General features: G+C 38.9%; 1 protein-coding gene across 1 annotated transcript in view; it reads left to right on the top strand.

Moving 5' to 3' along the window:
- LOC134934643 (rap guanine nucleotide exchange factor 6-like) overlaps nucleotides 1-25,067 on the top strand; it is a 349,143-nt gene that overhangs the window by 309,848 nt on the left and 14,228 nt on the right. The gene's annotated exons all lie outside the window — the stretch shown is intronic.

Raw genomic sequence — 25,067 nt, 5'->3', positions numbered from 1 at the left:
TCGATTCTTTTTCCCATCTCTCCAGATTTTTTCTTAGATCGTCAATTTCTTTCTCAACAGCATTAAGTGTTAGGTGACTGTGTTTCACCAGTACTGCCATTAGGTCCTGTGCACATTTCATAAGTGCCCCTTCCCATTCTGCTGTGAGATTCTCCGTTATGAGAGGGAAAGCCGGAAAGATTTTTGGTCGTAGGCCTCTAGGGGTGATTTTGTTCTTCGTGTAGCTCTCCAGGGTTTTGATATCCCAAGTTATGCGTGTTCTTTTTTGGAGGCATGATCTTAGTTTGTTCAGATCTTGTAGCCAGTCATTATTTTCTGAGTTGGAGGTCCCCGTATTAGCAAAGATGTCTTCTCTTTCATCAAGAGTATAGGTTTTGCGACTTAGTTCATTACGCAAGTTAAATGCGGCCATAATGAGTAATGGATAAAAAATGGAATCTTAAATGTGTCACTGAGTAGAAAGAGATAACTGTAATCTTGGTGGTGAATTTATATGTGTCTAAACCGTGCTGGAACAGAAACTGAATTAAATCAGAAAAAAGACTATGATTAATCTACAGAAGGGTAGTTCCGCAACAGGTAGTTTGTACAGATATTGACCAACATAAGGTCTTTATCTGTGACCGACTTTGAAATAATTGTATGCACAGTCAGTGCTGATCACTCGTCGGTGGTGCTCCCAGAGTCAATAGGTTAGAGCAATAGAACAAAAGAAGAGAGAGACTCTTTGTTGGGGCACTCTTAGTCAAAAAATATTAGACACTAAAACTTAACATTTAATAGATATAATAAAAATCTAGTGACTCAAAAGTAAAGATAAGAATTGTGAACAAATATATTCATGCATATTATTCATGCATATAACTCAATGCTTCTATTTTAAAAATAGATCTGAAAAATGCCTGGGTGAAAATTATTTGTAGTTAATATTTTCTTTGGGACAAATCTGTCTATATTTTGAGACAGGATATAATTATGGTCCCCCAGGGATACTACCTATGTTCAGTTTTGAAATATTGTGCAATTTCTTAAAGAGAAAGGTTAAAGGAAATATGGTCTTTTAAATGTTGCCTTAATAGGTCCTTAGGCACCTACTGCTCTATGTCTGGGCAGTGGTGTTACCGGAAAGGCTTTTACTTGATTAAACAGTGCATTGTTCGACTCTATGCAATCAATAGAAGTCTGAAAATATGATGTAGGGATAGGGATAATTACATACTTAACAGTAATACAGTAATGCAGTTGGTAGAGATTTGAGAATACAATATTTTAAATTTTGCATAAAGATATATTGAAAAGAGGATTTATTTTGTGCGGTATCTTTTGTAATAGTACAGTAAAATTCTCAAAAATAGCATTAAGGAAAAGACAGCGATTTGAAAGAGAGAAAAAAGAAAGGGGTATGTCTTACTTCTGCTGTTCAGCTGGGTTGTTTACTGCACCTGGTGTTCGCTGTTGGTCCCCCACACAGTTACTGACCAGGCCTACCACAGATTTGCTTCCAAGATCGGACGAGATCAGGCGTATCCTGTGGAGTATGGCCGTAATCTGCTGAATGAGAGAGTATGACTGCCAAAGTGCTTCTGCTGTCCAAATTAATGGATGAGAGAGCATGAAAATAATATATTGTTTATATATATATATAATGGGCTCTATAGTGATGCCATAGTTTGTAATGTGCCCAGGTGGACTCCTATATGGAGATAGATATATCCAAATGGAGGGAGCTGAATGCTCTCCACTATTTTTAAACTAACAGTATTTTCTTTGTTAAGGAAAAAAAGAAGAAGGAGAGAAAATAAATAAGGAGACCCTAGAGATACTGACCAACGGTAATCACTTAATTCCTGTGCGAGTATTGCATATAATCACACTGCACATACCGTGAGTGTCAGAACTGCCCTAACATTCATATAATTACACTGCATATAGCATGGGTATCAGAAGTACCCTGACATTCGAACAGTTAATGAGTATGAAACAGAAGTATTAAGCAAAACTGCAAAAGCTTAATTCTTATAAAAATATTACATGTGGTCACACTGCAGTATGATATGAATATAAAAATTTTTTTTTTTTTTTTTTTTTTTTTTTGCTGCAAACACTTTAGTTATTGTACAGATATTACATATGGTCATACTGCATAAACGTGATGTATAAGTATCAAAGAATGCTCATAATTCAGAGGTATTGACAGACTGCAGACTTGATTGCTGTACAGATATTGCATGTAATCACACTGTGGTATGATATAAATATCAGAAAAAAGGCTCTCAATTCAAAGTTAACATGAACATGTGTAGTTGTATAGAAAATCAATAGAAATCACACTTAATAAAAAAGAGATACATAATAAGGTTTGATGACCCAAAAAGGGTGCTTACTGAACCGATAAATCCCTTAGTGTGGGGGTGGGCTGCGCAGTCCCACAGAGTCCCACTAACCAAACGGCCCGTTTCACCTATCTAGGCTTGTTCACTGGTGACAAATACTCTCACAATAGGGGTATATGTAGTGTAGGTATAATTACCTAATTAGCCGCAGGTAATTGGAGCGGAAGTGTCCTACTTCCGGAAGTGCGTGTTTGAACTAAGTCTGTCTGTGTGTGTGGAACGCAATGCGTTCCACTACAACGGTGCGGAGGACACTTCCTGTTAGGGGCTGGGGCGTCGAGCGTCGTCATGGATATATGACGTCAGACGCAAATATCACCGGACCCGACGTGATCTCGTCGTGTACGCGGTGTTGTATCTGTAGTCATAGGAACGCCTTGCGTTCCACAGATTCGGCAAATGGATGCACCTTGGAAGCAGGTTTTCCTGTCACGTGATGAAGTATATGGCGTCGTCTTTTTAGACGATCTGATACTTGGGGTTAATATATTGTCCCTAGGTGTAGGAGATGACCTTAATGGTTAAGTGTGCTTACTATTAATAAAGCACTTATTATTCTGTGAATTATGCTCGCTGCATATGAGAGATAGCAGATTGCGCTGAATTGTGGAAAGTAAAGATAAATAAATATAAAAAGGACAAAAAACACACAGGGGAGACCACAAGAATGTGTATGTTAATTAGTTTAATGTTTAAAGAAAATTGCATAAAGAAAGAGGGAGTAATGAAAATATGGATTTTAGTATTTAAAATTTCTGGCTACTGATGAATTGTAATATCTATAATCTAAGAACGTGTAATGGGAAGGACATCAGTTACAATTTATATGTATAGTGAACTGAAATAAAATAAATTAAAATGGTGTTGCAATGAAATGACTAGTGTGCCCCTTAGTGGTGAAATTTATATATGATGAAATAAAGTGAATTGAGGTCAGATATCAAAAGATTGTGACGTGGTGTTAGCTGGAGACCTACTCTAATCTAATGTGTGGATGTGCATATGTGTGTCATGTAATTTGTGTGAATGTGAATATAGTGTGGGGGTAAAGAGGTATGAAGCGTGTATGAATATGTGAGCTCTTACGAGCAGTGTAAGAGTGCTCTAGGAGTTGATAGATATAGTATGGATGTACAGTCATGAGCACATTTCAAAGTGAGAAAAGTAAAAAATGGTATTGCAAAAACAAATTTTTGTTAAGTGAAAAAAAGGTGAAAAACTATGAGCAGTTGAGAAAGTTTGAAAGTGTAAATCATTGATGGTGTATAGTGAAGATGACTAAAGGTGCGAAGGGAAGTGAATGAGATAGTTGAATAGTGAGAGTAATAGTGGAAAGTTGGATACTAACCTATTAATGGAATGATTTGAACTTGAATATTAGCGACAAAAAGGGGTTGTAAAGATACTGTTTTAATAAATTGTTTGTTACTTGAATGGGTGTTTGGCTATACAGATTTGTGGGTGCTAATAATGGGCATAAGTGCCAAGTCATTTGGCCTTAGGCTTAATAAAGGTAGCCCGGTGGTTTTGAAGATAACGAACCCTTGATTGGTGATAAACGGAAGAACGAGTGTAAGGATTCTATACTGGGGAGGATACGTGATAAGATAAGGCCAGGTATAGACCTGTGTTAGATGATGAGAACAGTGTCCGGTTGTGAGGGTGAGGCATATAGGTTGATATTATTTATTAGGTATAGTGTAGCAAATAGCCAAGGTTTCTGAGATTACTTTCTCCAGATATAATCCGATATTGTTAAATGAATACCCCGTAGTTAATGTATTCATTCAAGCCATATGGTGACATACTCTTGAGGTTATAAGTCCACTCTGATTCCCTTTTAAGAAGTTCCTGGGTTAGATCTCCACCCCTTATGCCAAGTTTGATTTGTTCCAGACCAAAGGCTGTTATCTCTCTTGGGTTGCTTTTGTGGTGATAATGAAAATGTCTAGCTACCGAAGATAGTTTTCTCATTTTGGCTAGATCCGTGGTGCTGTTCCTTATATTGCCCGCGTGTTCTAGGATGCGCTGTTTCAATTTCCTTGTGGTCATTCCCACATAGCGAAAGCCACATGTGCAGACAAGGCAGTAGACCACCCCTATGGAATTGCAATTGATGTATTGTTTGATGATTTGTTCTTTACCATATCTGTCACTGACGCTGGTGGTTTTTGTCATAAAAGTGCATGCTTTGCATTCTCCGCACGGGTAGGAGCCAATGATATTCAATGTGCGTGTGGGATGGCTGACAAAGTGACTTGAGACTAGATTGTCTTTCAGGTTATTGGACCGCCTCCAACTCATCGAGGGTTTTGTTTCCAAGTTTTTGGATAGATCTTCGTCTAATAATAATACTGACCAGTGTTTCTCAATGGAGTCTCTGATTTCCTTCCATTCTCTACAGAAAGTTCCTACGAATCTCATTTTTTTGGTATCAGATGTTTGTTTATCTTTCTCTTTCTGTCTGCTGGAGAATATTAATGAATCCCTTGCAGTTGATAATGTCTGTTGTTTCGCTTTTTTGATGGATCTCCCACTGTACCCTCTTTCTTTCAGTCTGGTTGAGAGGTCATCACATTTCTCCTTGAAAACGGTGGTATCTGAGCAATTTCTCCTTAGACGTAAAAATTCCCCTTTGGGGATATTCTCCACTGTCGGTGGGAAGTGAGAGCTTGTTTGATGGAGTACACTGTTCGAGGCTGTGGCTTTCCGACTTCACATTCCATGATCGCTTTTTTCTCCAGACAAGGGGCACCGCAATGGGGGCGGCATGTGCCCCCACTTACGCCAATTTATATCTAGGCTGGTGGGAGAGGGAAATATTGCATAACCCCATGAACGAGATGTACACACAATTCATTACGGTGTGGTGGAGATACATCGACGATGTATTCATGATATGGGAAGGAGATAGACCATCCCTTGTAAAATTCATAGATACGTTGAATAACAACAACCTGAATTTGAAACTAACCTACCAGGCAAGTGAATCATCTATTCCCTTCTTGGACCTCACCGTATATAAAGATACTACGGGACAGGTACATACAAAACTATATCGGAAAGCCACAGCCTCGAACAGTGTACTCCATCAAACAAGCTCTCACTTCCCACCGACAGTGGAGAATATCCCCAAAGGGGAATTTTTACGTCTAAGGAGAAATTGCTCAGATACCACCGTTTTCAAGGAGAAATGTGATGACCTCTCAACCAGACTGAAAGAAAGAGGGTACAGTGGGAGATCCATCAAAAAAGCGAAACAACAGACATTATCAACTGCAAGGGATTCATTAATATTCTCCAGCAGACAGAAAGAGAAAGATAAACAAACATCTGATACCAAAAAAATGAGATTCGTAGGAACTTTCTGTAGAGAATGGAAGGAAATCAGAGACTCCATTGAGAAACACTGGTCAGTATTATTATTAGACGAAGATCTATCCAAAAACTTGGAAACAAAACCCTCGATGAGTTGGAGGCGGTCCAATAACCTGAAAGACAATCTAGTCTCAAGTCACTTTGTCAGCCATCCCACACGCACATTGAATATCATTGGCTCCTACCCGTGCGGAGAATGCAAAGCATGCACTTTTATGACAAAAACCACCAGCGTCAGTGACAGATATGGTAAAGAACAAATCATCAAACAATACATCAATTGCAATTCCATAGGGGTGGTCTACTGCCTTGTCTGCACATGTGGCTTTCGCTATGTGGGAATGACCACAAGGAAATTGAAACAGCGCATCCTAGAACACGCGGGCAATATAAGGAACAGCACCACGGATCTAGCCAAAATGAGAAAACTATCTTCGGTAGCTAGACATTTTCATTATCACCACAAAAGCAACCCAAGAGAGATAACAGCCTTTGGTCTGGAACAAATCAAACTTGGCATAAGGGGTGGAGATCTAACCCAGGAACTTCTTAAAAGGGAATCAGAGTGGACTTATAACCTCAAGAGTATGTCACCATATGGCTTGAATGAATACATTAACTACGGGGTATTCATTTAACAATATCGGATTATATCTGGAGAAAGTAATCTCAGAAACCTTGGCTATTTGCTACACTATACCTAATAAATAATATCAACCTATATGCCTCACCCTCACAACCGGACACTGTTCTCATCATCTAACACAGGTCTATACCTGGCCTTATCTTATCACGTATCCTCCCCAGTATAGAATCCTTACACTCGTTCTTCCGTTTATCACCAATCAAGGGTTCGTTATCTTCAAAACCACCGGGCTACCTTTATTAAGCCTAAGGCCAAATGACTTGGCACTTATGCCCATTATTAGCACCCACAAATCTGTATAGCCAAACACCCATTCAAGTAACAAACAATTTATTAAAACAGTATCTTTACAACCCCTTTTTGTCGCTAATATTCAAGTTCAAATCATTCCATTAATAGGTTAGTATCCAACTTTCCACTATTACTCTCACTATTCAACTATCTCATTCACTTCCCTTCGCACCTTTAGTCATCTTCACTATACACCATCAATGATTTACACTTTCAAACTTTCTCAACTGCTCATAGTTTTTCACCTTTTTTTCACTTAACAAAAATTTGTTTTTGCAATACCATTTTTTACTTTTCTCACTTTGAAATGTGCTCATGACTGTACATCCATACTATATCTATCAACTCCTAGAGCACTCTTACACTGCTCGTAAGAGCTCACATATTCATACACGCTTCATACCTCTTTACCCCCACACTATATTCACATTCACACAAATTACATGACACACATATGCACATCCACACATTAGATTAGAGTAGGTCTCCAGCTAACACCACGTCACAATCTTTTGATATCTGACCTCAATTCACTTTATTTCATCATATATAAATTTCACCACTAAGGGGCACACTAGTCATTTCATTGCAACACCATTTTAATTTATTTTATTTCAGTTCACTATACATATAAATTGTAACTGATGTCCTTCCCATTACACGTTCTTAGATTATAGATATTACAATTCATCAGTAGCCAGAAATTTTAAATACTAAAATCCATATTTTCATTACTCCCTCTTTCTTTATGCAATTTTCTTTAAACATTAAACTAATTAACATACACATTCTTGTGGTCTCCCCTGTGTGTTTTTTGTCCTTTTTATATTTATTTATCTTTACTTTCCACAATTCAGCGCAATCTGCTATCTCTCATATGCAGCGAGCATAATTCACAGAATAATAAGTGCTTTATTAATAGTAAGCACACTTAACCATTAAGGTCATCTCCTACACCTAGGGACAATATATTAACCCCAAGTATCAGATCGTCTAAAAAGACGACGCCATATACTTCATCACGTGACAGGAAAACCTGCTTCCAAGGTGCATCCATTTGCCGAATCTGTGGAACGCAAGGCGTTCCTATGACTACAGATACAACACCGCGTACACGACGAGATCACGTCGGGTCCGGTGATATTTGCGTCTGACATCATATATCCATGACGACGCTCGACGCCCCAGCCCCTAACAGGAAGTGTCCTCCGCACCGTTGTAGTGGAACGCATTGCGTTCCACACACACAGACAGACTTAGTTCAAACACGCACTTCCGGAAGTAGGACACTTCCGCTCCAATTACCTGCGGCTAATTAGGTAATTATACCTACACTACATATACCCCTATTGTGAGAGTATTTGTCACCAGTGAACAAGCCTAGATAGGTGAAACGGGCCGTTTGGTTAGTGGGACTCTGTGGGACTGCGCAGCCCACCCCCACACTAAGGGATTTATCGGTTCAGTAAGCACCCTTTTTGGGTCATCAAACCTTATTATGTATCTCTTTTTTATTAAGTGTGATTTCTATTGATTTTCTATACAACTACACATGTTCATGTTAACTTTGAATTGAGAGCCTTTTTTCTGATATTTATATCATACCACAGTGTGATTACATGCAATATCTGTACAGCAATCAAGTCTGCAGTCTGTCAATACCTCTGAATTATGAGCATTCTTTGATACTTATACATCACGTTTATGCAGTATGACCATATGTAATATCTGTACAATAACTAAAGTGTTTGCAGCAAAAAAAAAAAAAATTTTTTATATTCATATCATACTGCAGTGTGACCACATGTAATATTTTTATAAGAATTAAGCTTTTGCAGTTTTGCTTAATACTTCTGTTTCATACTCATTAACTGTTCGAATGTCAGGGTACTTCTGATACCCATGCTATATGCAGTGTAATTATATGAATGTTAGGGCAGTTCTGACACTCACGGTATGTGCAGTGTGATTATATGCAATACTCGCACAGGAATTAAGTGATTACCGTTGGTCAGTATCTCTAGGGTCTCCTTATTTATTTTCTCTCCTTCTTCTTTTTTTCCTTAACAAAGAAAATACTGTTAGTTTAAAAATAGTGGAGAGCATTCAGCTCCCTCCATTTGGATATATCTATCTCCATATAGGAGTCCACCTGGGCACATTACAAACTATGGCATCACTATAGAGCCCATTATATATATATATAAACAATATATTATTTTCATGCTCTCTCATCCATTAATTTGGACAGCAGAAGCACTTTGGCAGTCATACTCTCTCATTCAGCAGATTACGGCCATACTCCACAGGATACGCCTGATCTCGTCCGATCTTGGAAGCAAATCTGTGGTAGGCCTGGTCAGTAACTGTGTGGGGGACCAACAGCGAACACCAGGTGCAGTAAACAACCCAGCTGAACAGCAGAAGTAAGACATACCCCTTTCTTTTTTCTCTCTTTCAAATCGCTGTCTTTTCCTTAATGCTATTTTTGAGAATTTTACTGTACTATTACAAAAGATACCGCACAAAATAAATCCTCTTTTCAATATATCTTTATGCAAAATTTAAAATATTGTATTCTCAAATCTCTACCAACTGCATTACTGTATTACTGTTAAGTATGTAATTATCCCTATCCCTACATCATATTTTCAGACTTCTATTGATTGCATAGAGTCGAACAATGCACTGTTTAATCAAGTAAAAGCCTTTCCGGTAACACCACTGCCCAGACATAGAGCAGTAGGTGCCTAAGGACCTATTAAGGCAACATTTAAAAGACCATATTTCCTTTAACCTTTCTCTTTAAGAAATTGCACAATATTTCAAAACTGAACATAGGTAGTATCCCTGGGGGACCATAATTATATCCTGTCTCAAAATATAGACAGATTTGTCCCAAAGAAAATATTAACTACAAATAACTTTCACCCAGGCATTTTTCAGATCTATTTTTAAAATAGAAGCATTGAGTGATATGCATGAATAATATGCATGAATATATTTGTTCACAATTCTTATCTTTACTTTTGAGTCACTAGATTTTTATTATATCTATTAAATGTTAAGTTTTAGTGTCTAATATTTTTTGACTAAGAGTGCCCCAACAAAGAGTCTCTCTCTTCTTTTGTTCTATTGCTCTAACCTATTGACTCTGGGAGCACCACCGACGAGTGATCAGCACTGACTGTGCATACAATTATTTCAAAGTCGGTCACAGATAAAGACCTTATGTTGGTCAATATCTGTACAAACTACCTGTTGCGGAACTACCCTTCTGTAGATTAATCATAGTCTTTTTTCTGATTTAATTCAGTTTCTGTTCCAGCACGGTTTAGACACATATAAATTCACCACCAAGATTACAGTTATCTCTTTCTACTCAGTGACACATTTAAGATTCCATTTTTTATCCATTACTCATTATGGCCGCATTTAACTTGCGTAATGAACTAAGTCGCAAAACCTATACTCTTGATGAAAGAGAAGACATCTTTGCTAATACGGGGACCTCCAACTCAGAAAATAATGACTGGCTACAAGATCTGAACAAACTAAGATCATGCCTCCAAAAAAGAACACGCATAACTTGGGATATCAAAACCCTGGAGAGCTACACGAAGAACAAAATCACCCCTAGAGGCCTACGACCAAAAATCTTTCCGGCTTTCCCTCTCATAACGGAGAATCTCACAGCAGAATGGGAAGGGGCACTTATGAAATGTGCACAGGACCTAATGGCAGTACTGGTGAAACACAGTCACCTAACACTTAATGCTGTTGAGAAAGAAATTGACGATCTAGGAAAAAATCTGGAGAGATGGGAAAAAGAATCGAATTTCCAACAGACTTTCGAAAAAATCAAAAAGGAACTGGAACCTTATGAGCAAAGGATTATTGACCGAAAACGGAGTAAATTCGCAAGAGACACAAGAGATTTCCAGGAAGGAAATATCTTCAATTGGAAAAAACCGACAGGAAGGAGGGAACGCGAACGGACCTATGGAAGACATCAGGAACGCAACTATGAGGAGAACTCATCCTCGGAGGCGGACTCCTCTGGAGGCGAATACTTCTCAGACTCCAATAATACAGCCCGGGAACCCTATCGTTATACAAATATGGATACTAGCAACAGCATGGGTCCAACATCCTCCTCCTCTTCCTCTTTTTTAGGGGTTACCAAGGGAAGAGGAAGACCGAGGTTACGACAACGACAAGGAGAAAGACGCGCAGGAGCAAGAAGAGACCCCAGGGAAGAACCAGATTGGTCACCTCGATATCCGACTCGATATTACCAGAGAACGGACAGGAGAACTCCAATTTAAAGGTCATTAATCTTTCAAGCAAACAACTCACAGAAGACCACATCATGGTACTTGGGAAGGGTTTGTCTTTCGCACCCATAAAATCACTCAACAGGTTTCAATGGGAGAAGGACCTTAAACTCTTTGGTCGCAAACTCCTACTGAAAAAATTCTTCGCTAAAAAAAGAGACGAACTGACGTTAGAAAATACCATCACAGAAGAACAAATGATTACAACGGAAGATCTGGAAGCCATAGCCACCCTGGAGGAACTTCAATCAGAAAACCAAGATCCAATAAGTAGACCAAAGTGCACAATAAAATCAACCTTTTTCCCGACCGAAAATATATGCCCTGAAGTTAGAGTGTTCCAGGAACTCATCTCCAGAGATCTTGATCAGATACATCAGAAATCCAAAATTAGAATGAAAAAGACGGACAATCTCAATACACAGGAAAGACAAGCACTTAAAGATATCAGATCATGGACAGATATTGTAATCAAACCATCGGATAAAGGTGGCAACATCGTCTTATGGCCAGTGCATATGTATGTAAAAGAAGCAATGAGGCAATTAGGAGATCAAGATTGCTATAAGCCTGTACTATTTAATCCAACTGAAAAATACACATTAGAACTAAAGAGAATTCTCAACAGTGCACACTCGGCCGGTACTATTACGAACCAAGAACTCAAATATTTGTCCCCAAACAACCCTAAGACACCCACACTCTATCTCTTGCCCAAAGTCCACAAAAACATCATTACACCACCAGGGAGACCGATTGTATCAGGCCAAAACGGACTTCTAGAAAAACCAAGCACCTTTCTAGATCTCCATCTGAGGAAATATGTGTTAAGTCTCCCCTCGTATCTCAAAGATACGATGGACGTATTACAGAGACTTCATGATGTAAAGTTGGAAGAAAAACATCTCCTAGTAACTTTGGATGTTGAATCCCTTTACACCAGTATCAACCATGAGGCGGGACTACAGGCTGTGAGATACTTCCTGGATATGGAGGGTCACAATGATTTCAACGATTTCCTGATCCAACTCCTAAATTTTGTCCTTACCAGGAACTACTTCACATTCCATGATCGCTTTTTTCTCCAGACAAGGGGCACCGCAATGGGGGCGGCATGTGCCCCCACTTACGCCAATTTATATCTAGGCTGGTGGGAGAGGGAAATATTGCATAACCCCATGAACGAGATGTACACACAATTCATTACGGTGTGGTGGAGATACATCGACGATGTATTCATGATATGGGAAGGAGATAGACCATCCCTTGTAAAATTCATAGATACGTTGAATAACAACAACCTGAATTTGAAACTAACCTACCAGGCAAGTGAATCATCTATTCCCTTCTTGGACCTCACCGTATATAAAGATACTACGGGACAGGTACATACAAAACTATATCGGAAAGCCACAGCCTCGAACAGTGTACTCCATCAAACAAGCTCTCACTTCCCACCGACAGTGGAGAATATCCCCAAAGGGGAATTTTTACGTCTAAGGAGAAATTGCTCAGATACCACCGTTTTCAAGGAGAAATGTGATGACCTCTCAACCAGACTGAAAGAAAGAGGGTACAGTGGGAGATCCATCAAAAAAGCGAAACAACAGACATTATCAACTGCAAGGGATTCATTAATATTCTCCAGCAGACAGAAAGAGAAAGATAAACAAACATCTGATACCAAAAAAATGAGATTCGTAGGAACTTTCTGTAGAGAATGGAAGGAAATCAGAGACTCCATTGAGAAACACTGGTCAGTATTATTATTAGACGAAGATCTATCCAAAAACTTGGAAACAAAACCCTCGATGAGTTGGAGGCGGTCCAATAACCTGAAAGACAATCTAGTCTCAAGTCACTTTGTCAGCCATCCCACACGCACATTGAATATCATTGGCTCCTACCCGTGCGGAGAATGCAAAGCATGCACTTTTATGACAAAAACCACCAGCGTCAGTGACAGATATGGTAAAGAACAAATCATCAAACAATACATCAATTGCAATTCCATAGGGGTGGTCTACTGCCTTGTCTGCACATGTGGCTTTCGCTATGTGGGAATGACCACAAGGAAATTGAAACAGCGCATCCTAGAACACGCGGGCAATATAAGGAACAGCACCACGGATCTAGCCAAAATGAGAAAACTATCTTCGGTAGCTAGACATTTTCATTATCACCACAAAAGCAACCCAAGAGAGATAACAGCCTTTGGTCTGGAACAAATCAAACTTGGCATAAGGGGTGGAGATCTAACCCAGGAACTTCTTAAAAGGGAATCAGAGTGGACTTATAACCTCAAGAGTATGTCACCATATGGCTTGAATGAATACATTAACTACGGGGTATTCATTTAACAATATCGGATTATATCTGGAGAAAGTAATCTCAGAAACCTTGGCTATTTGCTACACTATACCTAATAAATAATATCAACCTATATGCCTCACCCTCACAACCGGACACTGTTCTCATCATCTAACACAGGTCTATACCTGGCCTTATCTTATCACGTATCCTCCCCAGTATAGAATCCTTACACTCGTTCTTCCGTTTATCACCAATCAAGGGTTCGTTATCTTCAAAACCACCGGGCTACCTTTATTAAGCCTAAGGCCAAATGACTTGGCACTTATGCCCATTATTAGCACCCACAAATCTGTATAGCCAAACACCCATTCAAGTAACAAACAATTTATTAAAACAGTATCTTTACAACCCCTTTTTGTCGCTAATATTCAAGTTCAAATCATTCCATTAATAGGTTAGTATCCAACTTTCCACTATTACTCTCACTATTCAACTATCTCATTCACTTCCCTTCGCACCTTTAGTCATCTTCACTATACACCATCAATGATTTACACTTTCAAACTTTCTCAACTGCTCATAGTTTTTCACCTTTTTTTCACTTAACAAAAATTTGTTTTTGCAATACCATTTTTTACTTTTCTCACTTTGAAATGTGCTCATGACTGTACATCCATACTATATCTATCAACTCCTAGAGCACTCTTACACTGCTCGTAAGAGCTCACATATTCATACACGCTTCATACCTCTTTACCCCCACACTATATTCACATTCACACAAATTACATGACACACATATGCACATCCACACATTAGATTAGAGTAGGTCTCCAGCTAACACCACGTCACAATCTTTTGATATCTGACCTCAATTCACTTTATTTCATCATATATAAATTTCACCACTAAGGGGCACACTAGTCATTTCATTGCAACACCATTTTAATTTATTTTATTTCAGTTCACTATACATATAAATTGTAACTGATGTCCTTCCCATTACACGTTCTTAGATTATAGATATTACAATTCATCAGTAGCCAGAAATTTTAAATACTAAAATCCATATTTTCATTACTCCCTCTTTCTTTATGCAATTTTCTTTAAACATTAAACTAATTAACATACACATTCTTGTGGTCTCCCCTGTGTGTTTTTTGTCCTTTTTATATTTATTTATCTTTACTTTCCACAATTCAGCGCAATCTGCTATCTCTCATATGCAGCGAGCATAATTCACAGAATAATAAGTGCTTTATTAATAGTAAGCACACTTAACCATTAAGGTCATCTCCTACACCTAGGGACAATATATTAACCCCAAGTATCAGATCGTCTAAAAAGACGACGCCATATACTTCATCACGTGACAGGAAAACCTGCTTCCAAGGTGCATCCATTTGCCGAATCTGTGGAACGCAAGGCGTTCCTATGACTACAGATACAACACCGCGTACACGACGAGATCACGTCGGGTCCGGTGATATTTGCGTCTGACGTCATATATCCATGACGACGCTCGACGCCCCAGCCCCTAACAGGAAGTGTCCTCCGCACCGTTGTAGTGGAACGCATTGCGTTCCACACACACAGACAGACTTAGTTCAAACACGCACTTCCGGAAGTAGGACACTTCCGCTCCAATTACCTGCGGCTAATTAGGTAATTATACCTACACTACATATACCCCTATTGTGAGAGTATTTGTCACCAGTGAACAAGCCTAGATAGGTGAAACGGGCCGTTTGGTTAGTGGGACTCTGTGGGACTGCGCAGCCCACCCCCACACTAAGGGATTTATCGGTTCAGTAAGCACCCTTTTTGGGTCATCAAACCTTATTATGTATCTCTTTTTTATTAAGTGTGATTTCTATTGATTTTCTATACAACTACACATGTTCATGTTAACTTTGAATTGAGAGCCTTTTTTCTGATATTTATATCATACCACAGTGTGATTACATGCAATATCTGTACAGCAATCAAGTCTGCAGTCTGTCAATACCTCTGAATTATGAGCATTCTTTGATACTTATACATCACGTTTATGCAGTATGACCATATGTAATATCTGTACAATAACTAAAGTGTTTGCAGCAAAAAAAAAAAAAAAAAAAAAAATTTTATATTCATATCATACTGCAGTGTGACCACATGTAATATTTTTATAAGAATTAAGCTTTTGCAGTTTTGCTTAATACTTCTGTTTCATACTCATTAACTGTTCGAATGTCAGGGTACTTCTGATACCCATGCTATATGCAGTGTAATTATATGAATGTTAGGGCAGTTCTGACACTCACGGTATGTGCAGTGTGATTATATGCAATACTCGCACAGGAATTAAGTGATTACCGTTGGTCAGTATCTCTAGGGTCTCCTTATTTATTTTCTCTCCTTCTTCTTTTTTTCCTTAACAAAGAAAATACTGTTAGTTTAAAAATAGTGGAGAGCATTCAGCTCCCTCCATTTGGATATATCTATCTCCATATAGGAGTCCACCTGGGCACATTACAAACTATGGCATCACTATAGAGCCCATTATATATATATATAAACAATATATTATTTTCATGCTCTCTCATCCATTAATTTGGACAGCAGAAGCACTTTGGCAGTCATACTCTCTCATTCAGCAGATTACGGCCATACTCCACAGGATACGCCTGATCTCGTCCGATCTTGGAAGCAAATCTGTGGTAGGCCTGGTCAGTAACTGTGTGGGGGACCAACAGCGAACACCAGGTGCAGTAAACAACCCAGCTGAACAGCAGAAGTAAGACATACCCCTTTCTTTTTTCTCTCTTTCAAATCGCTGTCTTTTCCTTAATGCTATTTTTGAGAATTTTACTGTACTATTACAAAAGATACCGCACAAAATAAATCCTCTTTTCAATATATCTTTATGCAAAATTTAAAATATTGTATTCTCAAATCTCTACCAACTGCATTACTGTATTACTGTTAAGTATGTAATTATCCCTATCCCTACATCATATTTTCAGACTTCTATTGATTGCATAGAGTCGAACAATGCACTGTTTAATCAAGTAAAAGCCTTTCCGGTAACACCACTGCCCAGACATAGAGCAGTAGGTGCCTAAGGACCTATTAAGGCAACATTTAAAAGACCATATTTCCTTTAACCTTTCTCTTTAAGAAATTGCACAATATTTCAAAACTGAACATAGGTAGTATCCCTGGGGGACCATAATTATATCCTGTCTCAAAATATAGACAGATTTGTCCCAAAGAAAATATTAACTACAAATAATTTTCACCCAGGCATTTTTCAGATCTATTTTTAAAATAGAAGCATTGAGTGATATGCATGAATAATATGCATGAATATATTTGTTCACAATTCTTATCTTTACTTTTGAGTCACTAGATTTTTATTATATCTATTAAATGTTAAGTTTTAGTGTCTAATATTTTTTGACTAAGAGTGCCCCAACAAAGAGTCTCTCTCTTCTTTTGTTCTATTGCTCTAACCTATTGACTCTGGGAGCACCACCGACGAGTGATCAGCACTGACTGTGCATACAATTATTTCAAAGTCGGTCACAGATAAAGACCTTATGTTGGTCAATATCTGTACAAACTACCTGTTGCGGAACTACCCTTCTGTAGATTAATCATAGTCTTTTTTCTGATTTAATTCAGTTTCTGTTCCAGCACGGTTTAGACACATATAAATTCACCACCAAGATTACAGTTATCTCTTTCTACTCAGTGACACATTTAAGATTCCATTTTTTATCCATTACTCATTATGGCCGCATTTAACTTGCGTAATGAACTAAGTCGCAAAACCTATACTCTTGATGAAAGAGAAGACATCTTTGCTAATACGGGGACCTCCAACTCAGAAAATAATGACTGGCTACAAGATCTGAACAAACTAAGATCATGCCTCCAAAAAAGAACACGCATAACTTGGGATATCAAAACCCTGGAGAGCTACACGAAGAACAAAATCACCCCTAGAGGCCTACGACCAAAAATCTTTCCGGCTTTCCCTCTCATAACGGAGAATCTCACAGCAGAATGGGAAGGGGCACTTATGAAATGTGCACAGGACCTAATGGCAGTACTGGTGAAACACAGTCACCTAACACTTAATGCTGTTGAGAAAGAAATTGACGATCTAGGAAAAAATCTGGAGAGATGGGAAAAAGAATCGAATTTCCAACAGACTTTCGAAAAAATCAAAAAGGAACTGGAACCTTATGAGCAAAGGATTATTGACCGAAAACGGAGTAAATTCGCAAGAGACACAAGAGATTTCCAGGAAGGAAATATCTTCAATTGGAAAAAACCGACAGGAAGGAGGGAACGCGAACGGACCTATGGAAGACATCAGGAACGCAACTATGAGGAGAACTCATCCTCGGAGGCGGACTCCTCTGGAGGCGAATACTTCTCAGACTCCAATAATACAGCCCGGGAACCCTATCGTTATACAAATATGGATACTAGCAACAGCATGGGTCCAACATCCTCCTCCTCTTCCTCTTTTTTAGGGGTTACCAAGGGAAGAGGAAGACCGAGGTTACGACAACGACAAGGAGAAAGACGCGCAGGAGCAAGAAGAGACCCCAGGGAAGAACCAGATTGGTCACCTCGATATCCGACTCGATATTACCAGAGAACGGACAGGAGAACTCCAATTTAAAGGTCATTAATCTTTCAAGCAAACAACTCACAGAAGACCACATCATGGTACTTGGGAAGGGTTTGTCTTTCGCACCCATAAAATCACTCAACAGGTTTCAATGGGAGAAGGACCTTAAACTCTTTGGTCGCAAACTCCTACTGAAAAAATTCTTCGCTAAAAAAAGAGACGAACTGACGTTAGAAAATACCATCACAGAAGAACAAATGATTACAACGGAAGATCTGGAAGCCATAGCCACCCTGGAGGAACTTCAATCAGAAAACCAAGATCCAATAAGTAGACCAAAGTGCACAATAAAATCAACCTTTTTCCCGACCGAAAATATATGCCCTGAAGTTAGAGTGTTCCAGGAACTCATCTCCAGAGATCTTGATCAGATACATCAGAAATCCAAAATTAGAATGAAAAAGACGGACAATCTCAATACACAGGAAAGACAAGCACTTAAAGATATCAGATCATGGACAGATATTGTAATCAAACCATCGGATAAAGGTGGCAACATCGTCTTATGGCCAGTGCATATGTATGTAAAAGAAGCAATGAGGCAATTAGGAGATCAAGATTGCTATAAGCCTGTACTATTTAATCCAACTGAAAAATACACATTAGAACTAAAGAGAATTCTCAACAGTGCACACTCGGCCGGTACTATTACGAACCAAGAACTCAAATATTTGTCCCCAAACAACCCTAAGACACCCACACTCTATCTCTTGCCCAAAGTCCACAAAAACATCATTACACCACCAGGGAGACCGATTGTATCAGGCCAAAACGGACTTCTAGAAAAACCAAGCACCTTTCTAGATCTCCATCTGAGGAAATATGTGTTAAGTCTCCCCTCGTATCTCAAAGATACGATGGACGTATTACAGAGACTTCATGATGTAAAGTTGGAAGAAAAACATCTCCTAGTAACTTTGGATGTTGAATCCCTTTACACCAGTATCAACCATGAGGCGGGACTACAGGCTGTGAGATACTTCCTGGATATGGAGGGTCACAATGATTTCAACGATTTCCTGATCCAACTCCTAAATTTTGTCCTTACCAGGAACTACTTCACATTCCATGATCGCTTTTTTCTCCAGACAAGGGGCACCGCAATGGGGGCGGCATGTGCCCCCACTTACGCCAATTTATATCTAGGCTGGTGGGAGAGGGAAATATTGCATAACCCCATGAACGAGATGTACACACAATTCATTACGGTGTGGTGGAGATACATCGACGATGTATTCATGATATGGGAAGGAGATAGACCATCCCTTGTAAAATTCATAGATACGTTGAATAACAACAACCTGAATTTGAAACTAACCTACCAGGCAAGTGAATCATCTATTCCCTTCTTGGACCTCACCGTATATAAAGATACTACGGGACAGGTACATACAAAACTATATCGGAAAGCCACAGCCTCGAACAGTGTACTCCATCAAACAAGCTCTCACTTCCCACCGACAGTGGAGAATATCCCCAAAGGGGAATTTTTACGTCTAAGGAGAAATTGCTCAGATACCACCGTTTTCAAGGAGAAATGTGATGACCTCTCAACCAGACTGAAAGAAAGAGGGTACAGTGGGAGATCCATCAAAAAAGCGAAACAACAGACATTATCAACTGCAAGGGATTCATTAATATTCTCCAGCAGACAGAAAGAGAAAGATAAACAAACATCTGATACCAAAAAAATGAGATTCGTAGGAACTTTCTGTAGAGAATGGAAGGAAATCAGAGACTCCATTGAGAAACACTGGTCAGTATTATTATTAGACGAAGATCTATCCAAAAACTTGGAAACAAAACCCTCGATGAGTTGGAGGCGGTCCAATAACCTGAAAGACAATCTAGTCTCAAGTCACTTTGTCAGCCATCCCACACGCACATTGAATATCATTGGCTCCTACCCGTGCGGAGAATGCAAAGCATGCACTTTTATGACAAAAACCACCAGCGTCAGTGACAGATATGGTAAAGAACAAATCATCAAACAATACATCAATTGCAATTCCATAGGGGTGGTCTACTGCCTTGTCTGCACATGTGGCTTTCGCTATGTGGGAATGACCACAAGGAAATTGAAACAGCGCATCCTAGAACACGCGGGCAATATAAGGAACAGCACCACGGATCTAGCCAAAATGAGAAAACTATCTTCGGTAGCTAGACATTTTCATTATCACCACAAAAGCAACCCAAGAGAGATAACAGCCTTTGGTCTGGAACAAATCAAACTTGGCATAAGGGGTGGAGATCTAACCCAGGAACTTCTTAAAAGGGAATCAGAGTGGACTTATAACCTCAAGAGTATGTCACCATATGGCTTGAATGAATACATTAACTACGGGGTATTCATTTAACAATATCGGATTATATCTGGAGAAAGTAATCTCAGAAACCTTGGCTATTTGCTACACTATACCTAATAAATAATATCAACCTATATGCCTCACCCTCACAACCGGACACTGTTCTCATCATCTAACACAGGTCTATACCTGGCCTTATCTTATCACGTATCCTCCCCAGTATAGAATCCTTACACTCGTTCTTCCGTTTATCACCAATCAAGGGTTCGTTATCTTCAAAACCACCGGGCTACCTTTATTAAGCCTAAGGCCAAATGACTTGGCACTTATGCCCATTATTAGCACCCACAAATCTGTATAGCCAAACACCCATTCAAGTAACAAACAATTTATTAAAACAGTATCTTTACAACCCCTTTTTGTCGCTAATATTCAAGTTCAAATCATTCCATTAATAGGTTAGTATCCAACTTTCCACTATTACTCTCACTATTCAACTATCTCATTCACTTCCCTTCGCACCTTTAGTCATCTTCACTATACACCATCAATGATTTACACTTTCAAACTTTCTCAACTGCTCATAGTTTTTCACCTTTTTTTCACTTAACAAAAATTTGTTTTTGCAATACCATTTTTTACTTTTCTCACTTTGAAATGTGCTCATGACTGTACATCCATACTATATCTATCAACTCCTAGAGCACTCTTACACTGCTCGTAAGAGCTCACATATTCATACACGCTTCATACCTCTTTACCCCCACACTATATTCACATTCACACAAATTACATGACACACATATGCACATCCACACATTAGATTAGAGTAGGTCTCCAGCTAACACCACGTCACAATCTTTTGATATCTGACCTCAATTCACTTTATTTCATCATATATAAATTTCACCACTAAGGGGCACACTAGTCATTTCATTGCAACACCATTTTAATTTATTTTATTTCAGTTCACTATACATATAAATTGTAACTGATGTCCTTCCCATTACACGTTCTTAGATTATAGATATTACAATTCATCAGTAGCCAGAAATTTTAAATACTAAAATCCATATTTTCATTACTCCCTCTTTCTTTATGCAATTTTCTTTAAACATTAAACTAATTAACATACACATTCTTGTGGTCTCCCCTGTGTGTTTTTTGTCCTTTTTATATTTATTTATCTTTACTTTCCACAATTCAGCGCAATCTGCTATCTCTCATATGCAGCGAGCATAATTCACAGAATAATAAGTGCTTTATTAATAGTAAGCACACTTAACCATTAAGGTCATCTCCTACACCTAGGGACAATATATTAACCCCAAGTATCAGATCGTCTAAAAAGACGACGCCATATACTTCATCACGTGACAGGAAAACCTGCTTCCAAGGTGCATCCATTTGCCGAATCTTTGGAACGCAAGGCGTTCCTATGACTACAGATACAACACCGCGTACACGACGAGATCACGTCGGGTCCGGTGATATTTGCGTCTGACGTCATATATCCATGACGACGCTCGACGCCCCAGCCCCTAACAGGAAGTGTCCTCCGCACCGTTGTAGTGGAACGCATTGCGTTCCACACACACAGACAGACTTAGTTCAAACACGCACTTCCGGAAGTAGGACACTTCCGCTCCAATTACCTGCGGCTAATTAGGTAATTATACCTACACTACATATACCCCTATTGTGAGAGTATTTGTCACCAGTGAACAAGCCTAGATAGGTGAAACGGGCCGTTTGGTTAGTGGGACTCTGTGGGACTGCGCAGCCCACCCCCACACTAAGGGATTTATCGGTTCAGTAAGCACCCTTTTTGGGTCATCAAACCTTATTATGTATCTCTTTTTTATTAAGTGTGATTTCTATTGATTTTCTATACAACTACACATGTTCATGTTAACTTTGAATTGAGAGCCTTTTTTCTGATATTTATATCATACCACAGTGTGATTACATGCAATATCTGTACAGCAATCAAGTCTGCAGTCTGTCAATACCTCTGAATTATGAGCATTCTTTGATACTTATACATCACGTTTATGCAGTATGACCATATGTAATATCTGTACAATAACTAAAGTGTTTGCAGCAAAAAAAAAAAAAATTTTTTATATTCATATCATACTGCAGTGTGACCACATGTAATATTTTTATAAGAATTAAGCTTTTGCAGTTTTGCTTAATACTTCTGTTTCATACTCATTAACTGTTCGAATGTCAGGGTACTTCTGATACCCATGCTATATGCAGTGTAATTATATGAATGTTAGGGCAGTTCTGACACTCACGGTATGTGCAGTGTGATTATATGCAATACTCGCACAGGAATTAAGTGATTACCGTTGGTCAGTATCTCTAGGGTCTCCTTATTTATTTTCTCTCCTTCTTCTTTTTTTCCTTAACAAAGAAAATACTGTTAGTTTAAAAATAGTGGAGAGCATTCAGCTCCCTCCATTTGGATATATCTATCTCCATATAGGAGTCCACCTGGGCACATTACAAACTATGGCATCACTATAGAGCCCATTATATATATATATAAACAATATATTATTTTCATGCTCTCTCATCCATTAATTTGGACAGCAGAAGCACTTTGGCAGTCATACTCTCTCATTCAGCAGATTACGGCCATACTCCACAGGATACGCCTGATCTCGTCCGATCTTGGAAGCAAATCTGTGGTAGGCCTGGTCAGTAACTGTGTGGGGGACCAACAGCGAACACCAGGTGCAGTAAACAACCCAGCTGAACAGCAGAAGTAAGACATACCCCTTTCTTTTTTCTCTCTTTCAAATCGCTGTCTTTTCCTTAATGCTATTTTTGAGAATTTTACTGTACTATTACAAAAGATACCGCACAAAATAAATCCTCTTTTCAATATATCTTTATGCAAAATTTAAAATATTGTATTCTCAAATCTCTACCAACTGCATTACTGTATTACTGTTAAGTATGTAATTATCCCTATCCCTACATCATATTTTCAGACTTCTATTGATTGCATAGAGTCGAACAATGCACTGTTTAATCAAGTAAAAGCCTTTCCGGTAACACCACTGCCCAGACATAGAGCAGTAGGTGCCTAAGGACCTATTAAGGCAACATTTAAAAGACCATATTTCCTTTAACCTTTCTCTTTAAGAAATTGCACAATATTTCAAAACTGAACATAGGTAGTATCCCTGGGGGACCATAATTATATCCTGTCTCAAAATATAGACAGATTTGTCCCAAAGAAAATATTAACTACAAATAATTTTCACCCAGGCATTTTTCAGATCTATTTTTAAAATAGAAGCATTGAGTGATATGCATGAATAATATGCATGAATATATTTGTTCACAATTCTTATCTTTACTTTTGAGTCACTAGATTTTTATTATATCTATTAAATGTTAAGTTTTAGTGTCTAATATTTTTTGACTAAGAGTGCCCCAACAAAGAGTCTCTCTCTTCTTTTGTTCTATTTCTTTACAGTATTCTCTGGTGTGTCCTTGGGTGATCACCCTAGTTAATGGTGCTTTGTACTGAAAGATGGTATGCCATATACGGAAGGACTATTTGTTTTTTTTTAATGCTTTTTATGCTCACCGCCTGAGGAGAGTCTTCCCAAGCCCAATTGGCAATAAATAGGCCAAGTCCTCAGTTATGATGCGGTCTTTGTCCTCTGCACTGTCTATTTCCTCGGCAGCCAGAGCAAATTTTTCTGTGCTCAGTGCACCTTTTCACGAGTCAATTCCGGAGCTCGTTCAGGCAAATTGGTACCTTGTGGGTGGATGCTTTTCGCTGCCACATAGAGGTACAGGTAATATCACAAGGGCGATATTCAATTGTATCTATGTATCACGCTGATTGCGCCCATAGACGTCTGGTTTAGCCGTGTAAAGCTGGTAAACCTGACCAAAGTGCTGGGCGCGATCGTAAAAAGTGTAATTTGTGTACCCAAACGGGTAATTTTTTGTGCATTTCAGTTTGCCTTCGCCAGGGGGTGTGGGATAAAATGTAGACACCGGAAGCCATTTGTGCCCGAATGGAGCTACAATTGAATAGCTCCATTGAGCACCATCTGCTGGCTGCTGGCGGGAGAAACAACTGAACTCTGCCTAAAATGTGCATTGGAGGCACACTGTGGCATATAATATGAATTGGGGAAACATTGTGGCATATCAAGTTAATTGGGGGCACTGCTTGGCATATAATGTGAATTGCGGGCACTGTGTGGCATATAATGTGAATTGCAGGCACTGTGTGGCATATAATGTGAATTGCGGGCACTCTGTGGCATATAATGTAAATTGGGGGCATGGTGTGGCATATAATGTGAATTGGGGGTACTGTGTAGCATACAATGTAAATTTTTAAGGAGCTGAACATTTGAGTCTCAGCTGGTGACAAGAGTGTTAAAAAAAAAAAAAAGCTTTTATGTGTATTTTACAATATAAAACCCCCCGGCTATTCACTTAAAGTTCCAATTCTACAAAAGTGTGAGTGCCCACATGGACTTAATCCCTGTTATGCTTCCTTAATTTGTGTTTTCCGTTTATTTCTAAGCTCCACCACCTCTATAGGACAACTTTAAGTCTGTACCTACCAGGAAGGGATCGAGGGAGGCCTCAAAAATTACTGTTCCAGGCCCCAACATTTCTGCTGCCAGCCCTAGTTATCAGAGGGTGTCGCCTCTGAGATATTTA

The sequence above is a fragment of the Pseudophryne corroboree genome, chromosome 6, assembly GCF_028390025.1.
Source record: "Pseudophryne corroboree isolate aPseCor3 chromosome 6, aPseCor3.hap2, whole genome shotgun sequence".
Lineage (NCBI taxonomy): Eukaryota > Metazoa > Chordata > Amphibia > Anura > Myobatrachidae > Pseudophryne > Pseudophryne corroboree.
The sequence above is the reverse complement of the archived record's forward strand: the minus strand, read 5'-3'. Positions and strand labels throughout refer to the sequence as shown.